Source organism: Echinops telfairi, unplaced genomic scaffold (assembly GCF_000313985.2).
Source record: "Echinops telfairi isolate 266 unplaced genomic scaffold, ASM31398v2 ScPeMD7_7458;HRSCAF=8496, whole genome shotgun sequence".
NCBI lineage: Eukaryota > Metazoa > Chordata > Mammalia > Afrosoricida > Tenrecidae > Echinops > Echinops telfairi.
The window spans coordinates 14,451,725-14,462,612 of NW_022111358.1; positions in this window are offsets into that span (position 1 = coordinate 14,451,725).

Consider the following 10,888-nt stretch of genomic DNA (forward strand, 5'->3'; position numbering starts at 1 on the left):
TGATAAATGGAGAAAAGATAGAAGTTGTCAATGATTTTGTCTTGCTTGGATCCATAATCAATGCTCCTGGATGCACCAGTCAAGAGATCAAACAACACAGTGTTTTGGGTAAATCTGCTACACAGGTCCTCTTCAAAATATTGGAAATCAAGGATGTTACTTTGAGGACTAAGGTGTACCTGACCCAAGCCATGGTACTTTCCATGGTCTCATAAGCATGTGAAAGTTGCACTTTGAATAAGGAAGGCTGAAGAAGAATCGATGCACTTGATTTATGGTGCTGGTGAAGAATAATGAAAGTACCATGGACTATCAAAAGAACAAACAAATCTATCTTGGAAGAATAGCCAGAAGGCTCCTTTGAAACAAAGATGGTGAGACTTTGTCTTAAGTAGTTTGGACATGTCATCTGGAGAGACCGGTCCCTAGAAAAAGACATCATATTGGTAAAGTAGCGGGGAGTGAAAAAGAAGACCTTTGAGATAATGGATTGAGAGAGTGGCTGCAACAGTGGACTCAAACATAACAATTGGGAGGATGGTGCAGCACCCAGCAGTCTTTTGTTCTGTTGTACATAAGATCATGAGGAATCAGAACTAACTCTATGGCACTTAGCAAACATATCAAGGGAATGTCTCACACAGTGTAGAGGCAGGCAAGTTCCAAGTCTGTAAGTTTGATGTCAGGATAGAGGCTTTTCCTGCAGGGGCTGATGAATTCAAGATCAGCAGGTCAGACGACAGGCTTCTGGAGGCAGAAGTGAAAGAATGCAAAGTTGGCAGGTACCCTGGCAGGCTCTTGAGGACTTTCAGATCAGCAGCAATATGGCAGGCCACTGGCTCAAGTCCAAAGAACCAGAGATCAGACAATAAGTCAGATGCAGAATCTAGTCCCAGCAAAAAGCAAAGCAAACTTTTCCACATTATCCACTTGTATTGGAAGCAGGATAAACCCTGAGAAGATGCCTTCGGGAGATAACTGCATTTTAACTGCCAAACTACTGAGAATCCTGTTTCAGGCAAGTTGACACAATACCTTTAACTATCACACAAATGGGAGGAAAACACAGAACAGAGCTCAAATTGTTAAAAAGTTGAGACTAGAGGACTCCCTGAGATTACTACTCTGAAATTCTCTTTAAACCTTGAACTACAGCTGCCCCTTAAGATCACCTTTTAGTGAAAAAACAGATTGACACACAAAGTAATGTATATCTATGAATACAAGGTCTCACTGAAAAGACAATTATAAACAACCACTCTAAAGCAGAGATGAGAAACTGAAAACCAGAGGAAACTAGAATACTGGAAATGGAACAACCAGAATGAAATTTAAAAGAACATTGACACACTGTGGAAAATGGAACTAATGTCACTAAACAGTTTGAATAGAGTCTTTCAAATAGGAATCTATTAAAGATAGGATGAAATATTCTTTTTAAAGTAATTAAGAATTGATACATGCTACAACATGGGTGAACCTTGAAAATATTATGCTAAGTGAAAGAAGGAGTGACAAAAGACCTCATGTTATAAGCTTCGATTTACATCAAGTGTCCAGAACAGGCAGATCTATAGATGTATTTTGGTGGTTGCCAGAGGTTGGAATGAGAGTGACTGATAGAAAGGGAAAGGGCTTCTCTTTGGAGTTATGAAAACGCCGTAAAATTAGATAGTGATGATAGCTGCATAACCACATGAATATGTGGGGAAAGCACTCTAAAAGACTGAATTTATGCTTAATGGATAACATCTCAATAAAGCTTTGATAAAAAGAAACACACGTAAAGTTTTACTGGACACCATGTCCAGTACACATGGGTGACTCAGATTTGTGCAAAAGGGAAACAAAACAAACCAACAAACACAAACTATAATTGTAGAATGTAACTACTACTAAAGAAACACAAGTAGTTTCTAATTTGATGCTGCCCTATATTTTGAGTTTCATAGCTTTCAATAATGCTGTACTGGAGGCCAAAACAGAAATGCCTTTCATTTTTTATTGTAACAGCTAAACTGGGAAATAAACTTGCCAATTGCTTTTTGAAAAGGAAATGAGCTAAAAACATCATCGATGTAAGTGGAGCTTAAATAAACCTTTGCTCAGTAAGATAAATATGTTCACAGGGAGAGAAAGTCTGGTAATAAAAACAGTTTAAAATGTTATATTATTTTTAAAAGCATTTTTGTTTTGTTTGCTATAGATTGTCAAACATCCTTTTAAAACATGGCAAATCTGCAGGATAGTAAAATGAAATGACATCTTGTTTCCATTTTCTTACTCCTTTCAGTTCATCTCCTTATTGTAAATCATTTTCCATTGTGGGAGGATATTACATTTAAATAAAACTGAGGAAAGAAGCAGCAAGCGGGTATGTTAATAAATTCATGTTTCTTAGCACCACTGCCTCTTACAGCCATTTTATAAAATATACTGTGGTCTTGGTAGTTGATTTTTTTAAAATTCCCATTTATCTATTCTTCCTGGATCTGAGTAAACTGCAAGTTTCTTTACTTATCTGCACTTCTTTTAAGAATACAGCTCTTTTGAGAAACCAATTTATATGACTATTATGTAAGCATTTAAAGTAATCTTAATACTATTCATAAGAGAATCTAGATTCACCTTTTAGAAGGATAGTAAGTCTAATATTTAAAGATAAATAATAATTAGCATGTATAGTACTTATCATACCCTTACAAACTCAATGCTATTGAGTCAGTTTTGACTCACATTAACCCTATAACATGGGATAGAACTGCCCCCTTTGGGATTTTGAGGCTGTAAATCTTCACAGGAGCACAAAGCCTCATCTTTCCCCAACTAAAGAGGCTGGAAGTGACCCAGTACCTAACCCACTATGCCACCACACTCCTTAGATGATTCTAAATTATATATCTGAGTGTGTGTATGTGTACATGAATGTTTATGCATTTACATCTGTAGTCTTTACAATTATGCAAACAAATCAATAAAAACGTCTCACAACAATCTCATTAACATGAGAAAACCAAGACAGGGCAAGGTTTAGTAATTGACCCAAGCTGAGCTCAGGGAGTTTGGCATCACAGCCCACGTTCTTAATCTTTGCTTCCCATGAGCTTCAGGTGCCCTGAGAGCAGCACTTGACCAGTCAGCAGGTGCTTCTTACTCTCTGTTCTGTACAACCCTCCAAGTGTTTCCTATGGAGTTAGGCACCTGTACAAATGGTGTGATGGCCATCTCTGACCGTCTCTGGCTACACAAGGGAGGAGGAGAATCCAACTCCACACAAACCCCAACCTGACTGCCATAAGGCAAAGATTCACCCTCCATCCTTCTTGACGTATTCTGATACCAACCATTCCTTCCACAGGACTCTACTTCCATGCTGGATTCAATAATTCATTGCAACAGCCATGCAGAACTCACAGACAAATCTCACAATTATAGGGACCTACTATGGAAATTACCCCAAGTTAGGACCAGTGAACAGTAAGGATGTTGTCACTGGTCCACAGCAGTGTCTCTTCTCAATAAGCAGCCAAGTACCTCTCTGGTCATCTTCACCATGTAGTCCCTTGGTTTCTGCCTCTGTGTACCAGGAAGCCTTACAGTCCCATAGTCTCCATGCTGCTGCTCCTCTGTTTACTTTCATAGTCTTTGTTTTGGTCTGGCTTGTATGTGCTGCCCCATGGTCTACATACCTCTGATGCCTCTGGCTTGGCATCTGCCACTTCAGGCAGAGATAGTGAATGTGCTCCACTGGTGACCCTTTTTCTGATGGTCCTAAGATTGCTCTCCATAGCCCCGCTTCTGAGATGGCCCATTCTTATATCCCATTCTTATATGAAGGTGTGGTTTTTGTCTTTCAGCTGACCATACTCCGAAGGAAACGAAAGATGGTGACTGAGTCACACTCTCTACTAAGGTTGAGACTTAGAATATATCTCACCTTAATCCTGTTACAGAGAACTCACTCCAAAATGGGATTATAGCCACAAGCATAGAGGCTACAATTTATAAGACATCACATAAGGGATTATGGCTAGAAGAGTTATATTAACTGACTATGCCTCAGGACCTATGATATACCTAAAACATATTATAAAGCTATTCTACAATAAAGAGGTAACCAATTATTGTTTTTGAATCATCTTTGATCTATGATAAAACTCCTCAGATTTCATGATTGATTTTAGGATTTCAAGCACATTTTCAAACTAAAATATATTACTTTAGGTTCAAATGTAAGTGCATTAAAATATGGAAAATAGTTTAATAAAGCAATATTTTTATTTTCCAGAAGGCTAATCAATGAACCCTATGATAGAAATACATTTTATATAAAAATATATCTACATGAAAATTTACTTGGATTTTAGGCTAAAAATATTTTATGAGTAAAAAGATAGTCAATTCCTAATCACTAATACCTTAGAATATTCTCTGAAATATACTTTTATTAATATATATATATATACACATATATACTTTTATTTAGTTAGGAGACAATATACATTTCTGAATCCATAAAAATAATTTCTGATTGATCATACTTAAGACTAAAAAACTCAAATCAAACTCAGTGTCATCAAATTGATTCCAACTCACAGTGACCCTGTAGGACACAGTAGAACTGCCCAATAGGGTCTCCAGGGTTGTAAATCTCTATGGAAGCAGACTGCCATGCCCTTCTTCCACTGAGTGACTCAGGGTTTGAATCACCCATTGTTCAGCCAATACCCAAGTGCTTACCCACTGGGCCACCAGGGTTCCTTATATTTAAGACATCAACTCTAAAATCATATTGTTCTATACTCATTCTGGGCATTCTTCAAATAACTGAGATGTCTGGAATTATATGTTATGAAGGAAACTATGGTTGAACAAAATTGAATATATCAACTGTCAATAATTGCCATGAGCATGGGAATATAGAGCAGTGGCATAAGTGACATGTATTTACCATCACAGACTTAGTGCTCTAGTGACTTTGTTGGGTAAATGTTGGACTGCTAACTGCAAGATAAGTAGTTCAAATCCACCAGCCACTCCTGAGGGAGAAAAATTAGACTATCTGTTTCCATAAAGATCTTTAGCCTCAGAAACTCTATGGGTTACTTTGAGTTGGTATTCCTAGATAGCAGTAAGTTTAGTTTGGTTTTTTAATTTAGTGCAAACAATATCAATAAATGAAAAAGATAAATTAAGGTCTGTTTCCTTACGTAAAGAAAACCCAAATCCTCACAACTGAACCAACAAATAACATCATGGTAAGTGGACAAAGGATTGAAGTTGTCAAGGATTTCATTTTCCTGGGAGCCTCAACAGTGCCCAGAGAAGCATCTTTCAGAATCCAATGATGTATTAGGCTAATCTGCTGCACAGACAGCTTTAAAAGTGTTAAAGAGCAAAGATGTCACTTTGAGGACTAAAGTTGCATTAATTCAAGCATGGTATTTTCAATGGCCTCACCTGCATCTGAAAACTAGAAAACGAATAAAGAAGACAGGGAAAGAATTGATGCATTTGAAATATGGCTTTGGCAGAGAATACTGAAAATACTATAGACTGCCCGAAGAACAAACAAATCTGTTTTGGAGGAAATACAGCCAGAATGTTCCTTAAAAGCAAAGATACAGAAATCTGTCTCACATACTTTGGACATAGTATGAAGCGAGACCCTCATAAGCAAGGTCAGTGAAGAGAGGAAGACTCTCGGCGAGATGGTGACACAGTGGCTGCGACAGTGGGCTCGAGCATGACAATTGTCATGGGCAGTGCTACCTTCTGTTGTAAGTAGGGTCATTATGTTGACTCAGTACAGACTGAAGGCACGTAACAACAACAACAATTCTTCTGGGGATATAAATATACATACACCAAATCAATAACGACCAATTTTAATAGAAATAATTCAGCTATTACCCTCAAATTTTTAAAAACCTCCACATGAATCTTAAAATATTTAGAGGATGAACAAAGGATGCATGAACCATGCCATAGAGTGAAAGAAGAAGAAAGTAAAATTGTGTGTTAAAGGAAGCAAGCTGGGGCATTGGAGGTTCAGAGGTAGGATCTTCACTTTTCATAAGGCAGAGACTAAGGTTCAATTTTGGCCAGTGCACATTATGCACGGCTACCGCTCAATTGTCAATGGATGGAGTCTTGCATATTGCTATGCTGCTGAACAGGCTTCAACAAAGGCTTCAGACTAAGATAAGGAGACAAGACCTAGTAATATATTTCCAAAAACCAGCCAATGGAAACTCTATGGATCACTATAGTCCAATCTGCAACCCATCATCGAGATGGTGCAAGACTGGGCACCACAGAAAAATAGTAAGGAGATTTATCCAAAACTTAGAAATAGGCAGAAGACATTACTGGGAGTTGTTTCAATGGATGTAGGATGTCAATTAACAAATCCTATGAGGTTTATCTGATTATGTAGAGGTGTGTAATTTAACTTGAGTCTACTGACTAGGCTATTTTACAATTTTGAAGGGTTTGTGTCTAATTAGAGGAAAACTGATAATAATGCAAATAATCCTTGTCAGAGAACAATGCAAATTACTCTTCTCAGCAATATAAATAAAATCTCTCAGTAGAGATAAAATTGTTTTCCATCTGGTAAAAAATGTAACACCAACGATTATGTCTCTTGCTTTGCAGGAATTTGCATCTATTAGCAAATCCACTTCAGCATTCCTTTGACTATATAAGTTCTCTGTTCTCAAATGTATCTTTGAAAGGATCTTGTGACCTTACAAGGTCTCTCATTAATTGAGTTGAACATTTGACCTATTTTTCTTTTATATTTGCCTAAGAGTTGTTGTTAACATTTGAAAATGACATTATAATAAGAATTTGTGTGGGAAAGTCATGATAAGCTAGATAAGTGGGAAAGGAGAGTTGTAGAGGACCTAGAACACTGTGGATCAGATAATAATAGGTAACAGGAAAGCAGTAAAAGAGTGACACCACATAGTTAGCAAATATCTTACTCTAATGTGGGATGATGTAAAGATGATGAGCACTTATTACTCTGTAGATCTATAAAGTTGTATTTGGGTCAATATAAGCTGTCGGTGTGAGCGTCCTCTTTTTCACAGCAATTTCTGAAGCTGAAAACTTCACAATTAAGACAGCAACTTGGCTGTAAAGGAAGACTAAATAAGTGTAAAAATTCTTTATATGATTGACTGATTGAACTACTGAATTGCATGATATGTGGATTAGGTGCCAATAAAAATGTAAAATTTTTTAAAAGAAGTGCAAAATCCAGGAGAATGTAATAATTCAGCAGCTTAATGATGAAAGATTCCAAGAGGTAGCAATAATCCATATGATCAAATACTACAGAAATGTCCATCATGATAAGGTTTGCAAAGTGTCCATTCAGTCATTCATCCAATAAATATTTACTGAGTACTTAGTATATGACAATAATTGTATTAGGTATAGTGATACTAATAAACAAAAGCAAAATATAGTCCCTGCTGACATTGTTGTTGTTGTTGGGTACCATCAAGTCAGTCCTGATTCATAGCAACCCTACGTACAACAGAATAAAGCATGCCCCAATCCTGCGCCATCCGCACAATTGTTCCTATGCTTGAGCCCATTGTTACTGTCACTGTGTCAATTCATCTTGTTGAGGACCTTGCTCTTTTTGGCTGCCTCTCTACCACGTATGATGTCCTTCTCGAAGGACTGGTCTCTCCTGATAACATGTCCAAAGTACATGAGACAAAGTCTCACCGTCCTTGCCTAGAAGGAGCATTCTGGCTACACTTCTAAGACACTGCTGACACTGAATGAAATGAAGGAGGCAGGCATTAAATGATTGCTTTAAGAAATAAATATATAGGTGTTCTATGCCAGCCATAAAAATTCCAGCCTAGGAAACCCGATGGGGCAGTTTTATTATAAGGTCACTATGACTTGAAATCGAGTTGACAGCCCACAACAAAGTGGCACACTGCTATGTCTTGTTGGTGATTTGACCTCTTCCCTTTGTGTAATGCTCCTCTTTAGACCTAGTCTACTTTTAATTAGTACGTTCACAGTACTTGCATGGTTTTTTTGATCCTTTTATTCTTCATCTAACTATGCGTTCTTTGCCATTTCTTAGGAATTGGTTGTATTTCTTGAATTTTTTGTTAAATAATATTGAATTATATATACTATACATTTCAACTATTGTTCTATGAATCTCCCTGTCTTGTTAAAATTTCCTGGACAATGTTTATTTTTGTTGTTCTTTTAGCTGTCTATGATAATGGTTGGATTAAGACTCCAAGGTGTTTTTTACCTTTCTCTTTCTTCCTTTTCTTTTCTACAAATATTACAATTGTTATTATCTCAATGGCCAAAGTAAGTCACGTGAGTTAGTGTGGGAGGAGACCAAGGGAGTAGATGAGACAGATGTGAAAAACTGGGGCTGGAGAGGCTGAATTTGATCTGTATCCTTAAACCTCTCCAATCTCATTCTTCTTCTTGGATCACACTGCAGACATGAGTTCAAGGCCTTCTCATCTAGTATCTAAACTACTTAATTGACCTTCACTTGTTCAATCTCTTAATTGAACTTCATTTGTTGCAATTGATTAACATATGACTTTTTTTTTTCCAGAAAAGCACAATTCTGGCCATATAACATTTAGCTTATAATCAAGCTTCCCTTTGGCCACAGAATAAAGTCCTAAGTGACAAAATACCAATTTATAAACTATCAAGGGCTCATGAGGGAGGGGGGAGCGGAGAGGGAGGGGAAAAATGAGGACCTAATGTGGGGGTTTAAGTGGAGAGAAAATGTTTTGAAAATGATGTACAAATGCGCTTTACACAATTGATATGTTTATGGATTGCGATAACAGTTGTATGAGCCCCTAATAAAATGTTTAAAAAAAAAAAAAGAATAAAGTCCTAAGTGAAGTTCAAAAGTGTTTCATTATCTGTTGTTGTTGCCAGGTTCCATCCAGTCAGTTCTGGCTCATGGCGATCCAACCCTATGTTCAACAGACTGAAATACCACCTGATCCTGCATCATTCTCACAATTGCTACGTTTGAGCTCATTATTGCAGCTACTGAGTCAATCCATCTTGCCAAGGGTCTTCCTCTTTTTGCTGCCCCTTTACTTTTCCAAGCATGATGTCCTTTTCCAGGGACTGATCTCTCCTGAAAACATGTCCAAGGAACGTAAGACAAAGCCTCACCATCCTTGCTTCAAAGGAACATTCTGCTTTATTTCTTACCAGGCAGATTAGTTTGCCCTTTTGGCAGCCCACGATACTTTCAATATTTCTCAACACCACCATAATTCAAATGCATTGATTCTCCTTCAGTCTTCCTCATTTAGTATTCAACTTTCACATGCATATGAGGCAACTGAAAATAACATGGCCTGAGCCAGGCCCTTCTTTGTCCTCAAAATAACATCCTTGTTTTTCAACACTAAAGAAGTTTTGTGCAGCAGATTTACCTAAGGTAATGTGTCATTTGATCTCTTGACTGCTGGTTTCATGAGTATTGATTATGGATTCAAGCAAGATTATATTCTTGATATTTTCAATCTTTTCTCCCTTTGTCATTACTCCATTTGTGAGGATTTGGGTTGTCTTTTCACTGAGTTATAATCCATACTGAAGGCTGGCCTTGGATATTCGCCAGCAAGTGCTTCAAGCCTTCCTCACTTTCAGCAAGCAAGATTGTGTCATCTGCGTATTGCAAGTTGTTAATAAGGCTTCATCCAATCTTGATACCATATTCTTCTTCATGTAATCCAGTTTCTCTGATTATTTGCTCAGCATACAGATTGAATAAGTATGGTGAGAGGGTACAAACCTGATTTTAAACCATGCAGTATTCCCTTGTCCTGTTTACACAACTGCCTCTTGATCCATGATCTTCATGAGCACAATTAAGTATCCTGGAATTCCCATTTTTCTCAAGTTTGTTATGATTCATACAGTTGAATGCTTTGCCATAGTCAATAAAGCCACGTAAACATCTTTCTGTTACTCTCTGCTTTCAACCAAGATTCATCTGACATCAGCAGCGATCTCCCTTGTTCTAAGTCCTCTTCTGAATCCAATCTGAATTTCTGGAAGCTCCCTGTTAATGTAACCATTACTGGATGATCTTCAGCAAAATTTTACTTGCATGTGATATCAGTGATGTGTTTACATAATTTGAGCCTTCTGTTGGATCACCTTTCTTCTGAATGGGTACAAATATGAATCTCTTCCAGTAAGTTGGCCAGGTAACTGTCTTCCAAATTTTGGGGTATGAGTACTTTCAGTGCCTCATGAGCTTATTGAAACATTTCAATTTGTATTCCATTATTTGTGTCTAATGTCTTCAGTACAGCTTGGACTTCTTCCTAGAATATCACTGGTTCATGATCACGTTACCTCTTGAAATGGTTGAATGTTGACCAGCTCTTTTTAGTGCAGTGCCACCATGTATTCTTTCCATCATCATCATCTTCTTTTAATAGTTTTATTGAGATATAATTAATATATCATACAATTTATAGTTCAATCATACCAAGAAGGATTGTGCACAAGGGTGGGAGGGTGGGTGAGAGAGGAGGAAAAAGAGGAGCTAATACCGAGGACTCAAGTAGAAAGAAAATGTTTTGGAAATGATGATGGCAACATATGTACAAGTGTGCTTAATACAATTGAATTATTGATTGTTATAAGTTCTATAAGAGCCCCCAATAAAATGATTAATTAAAAAAACATATTTAAAAAAAAAACATATTTGGAGGCAGGGGAGACAAAAGAGGAACTGGTACCAAGGGCTCAATATCTATAAAAGAATGAAGGCAACATATGTACAAACATGCCTGATGCAAGTGATGTATGGATTGTAACAAGAGTTGTTAGAGTC